Source organism: Nomascus leucogenys, chromosome 8 (assembly GCF_006542625.1).
Source record: "Nomascus leucogenys isolate Asia chromosome 8, Asia_NLE_v1, whole genome shotgun sequence".
Classification (NCBI taxonomy): Eukaryota; Metazoa; Chordata; class Mammalia; order Primates; family Hylobatidae; genus Nomascus; species Nomascus leucogenys.
Window position 1 is genome coordinate 18,415,493 of NC_044388.1, and position 2,716 is coordinate 18,418,208.

Consider the following 2,716-nt stretch of genomic DNA (forward strand, 5'->3'; position numbering starts at 1 on the left):
TCTTTTTCCATTATTTGATTTTGGATTTTTAAATAGTGTTCATAAAATATTGGTTTATAGTTTTCTGTGTTATTATTTTCAGATTTTGGTGTCAAAGTTATACTGGTTTTGTAAATACTGATTGAATAGCCTTTTTCCCTTATGCTTTGGAACTATTTTAATAACACTGGCAAGCTTTGTTCCTTGTAGATTTGACCGAAGTTGATTGAAACCCTCTGTGAAATTGTCTGAATTTAGTGTTTTTTTTAAAGGGAAACCATTTGATCACTTTCTCAGTTTCTTTGTAGTATTTTGTCTTCTTGGTTTTCTCCATCTCTTTTGCTGTCATTTTTGGTAAATTAACTTACATTTAATATAAACTTGTAATTTATATTAAAATAATCTATTTCATCCAGTTTTTATAATCTTTTAAAATTCCCTTTATGTATATGTATATTTTTCTCACTTCTAACTGTGTTCATTTTTGTATTGCCTTTTAAAAATTATATTAGCCAGTTAAGCTACCTATTTCACTGTTTTTCCAAGATTCAGTTCTTAGATGAATTTATTAGTCCTGTCTCTCTGTTTTTTTTTCTGTAATTCATGGTTTTTTTCTTTCATCTTTCATGTTTCTTTTCGTTTACTTTAGCTTTCTTCTTCTAAAATGGTTTGATTTAAAAGCTTAACTTTATCAACGAAAAGAGTCAAACTCTGTAAAATATTTGAAGAGATTTATTCTGAGCCAAATATGAGTGATCATGACCTGTGACACAGCCCCTCAGCCCTCAGAAGGTCGGAGTGCAGCTTGGTTTTGTTCATTTTAGGTGGGCATGAGACATTAATCAAATACATTTTAGAAATACATTGGTTTGATCCAGAAAGATGATACAACTCAAAGTCAGGGTTGTGGGATTCCAGGCTATAGGTAAATTTAAACATTTTCTGGTTGACAATTGGCTGAGTTTGTCTAAAGATCTGAGACTGACAGAAAGGAAATATTTGGGTTAAGATAAAAGACTGTGGAGGCCAAGGTTCCTTTGAAGTCTTATTGTGGCTGCCCTTAGAGATAATAGATGGCAAATATTTCATATTCAGATCTTTAAAAGGTGATAGACTTTTAGTTAATCTCTAGGGTTGGGAGGGCCTGGAAGAAAAAGATCTAGTTATGTTAACAGAGATTCTTTACAGATACGAATTTTTCCCCACAAAGGACAGCTTTGCAGGGCCATTTCAAGATATGGCAAATAAACATGTTTTGGGGTAAAATATTTTGATTTTCTTCCTTGTCTCATAATGTTATGCCAGAGTCAGTTTGGAAAATCACGATATATAAGGTTAAATAAAACCCATCTGATGAGAACTTATGGTTTCTAGGGCATGACTCCCCAGACTCTTTAGATAGGAATTTGGGCAAGATAAAAAAATCAGTTTGGTCCTCAACTCTTTATTGGTTAATATTAAAAATGTTTAAAGTTATGAATTTTTTCTCATGATTTTTGAGGTTTCCCATAGTTTCTGATGCATTGTGATTTTATTGTTATTTTCTAAATTATAAGTCTTCTCTTTTTCCATGTCAGATGGGTAATGTGCGGATGTGGTAAAAAAGTTTAAAAAAGGCTGCCAGGCACGGTGGCTCACACCTGTAATCCCAGCACTTCGGGAGGCCGGGGTGGGTGGATCACGAGGTCAAGAGTTCAAGACCAGCCTGACCAAGGTGGTGAAACCCCATCTCTACTAAAAATACAAAAAATTAGCCAGGCATGGTGGTGGGTGCCTGTAATCCCAGCTACTCGGGAGGCTGAGGCAGAGAAATGCTTGAATTCGCGAGGCAGAGGATGCAGTGAGCCGAGATCACGCCACTGCACTCCAGCCTGGGTGATGGAGTGAGACTCTGTCTCAAAAAACAAACAAATAAACAAACAAAAACAACAAAAAAAGAAAGGCACATCTCACACATGAGCGTGAAAACCCAGTAATCACTCTTATGAACTACAAAAGGATCTATTTACTTTACTTGATTTGAATTTTTTCTGAAACAAATTCAGAGAGAGTTTTAAGGTTTTTTTGGCCGTAGGACACTTTGTTTTTTATTTTTATTAATTTTCAAATATAAGCTACAGTCTCTTACTGTAATTATATTTTTACCTATTTCTCATTACATTTTTAGAAGTTGTTGACTTATGGATTTAGATGCTGCATAAAAATTTACAATAATTAAATCTTCATTGTAGACAGGGGCATTTATCTGGATATAGTGACAATTTTTATAAATTTTTTTCTCCAGCCAGGCGTGGTGGCTCACGCTTGTAATCCCAGCACTTTGGGAGGCCGAGGCGGGCGGATCATGAGGTCAGGAGATCGAGACCATGGTGAAACCCCGTCTCTACTAAAAATACAAAAAAAAAAAAAATAGCTGGGCATGGTGGTGGGCGCCTGTAGTCCCAGCTACTTGGAGAGGCTGAGGCAGGAGCATGGCGTGAACCCGGGAGGCGGAGCTTGCAGTGAGCCGAGATCGCTCCACTGCACTCCAGCCTGGGTGACAGAGTGAGACTCCGTCTCAAAAAAAAAAAATTAAAAAAATAAAAATAAAAATAAATTTTTTTTCTCCTACCAAAGTGCCAAACTTTCCCCAGTTAATACATAGATAAGCCTTTTCTTCGTATTATTATATATATATTCTAATCTTCCTCCCATTTTGAGACTGTCCCTCATTAAAACAACCTACAACCAACCAGTG

General features: G+C 35.9%; 1 pseudogene; it reads right to left on the bottom strand.

Moving 5' to 3' along the window:
• Nucleotides 1-1,904: 1,904 nt before the first annotated feature.
• Nucleotides 1,905-1,980, bottom strand: LOC115836537 (annotated as a pseudogene).
• Nucleotides 1,981-2,716: the final 736 nt, after the last annotated feature.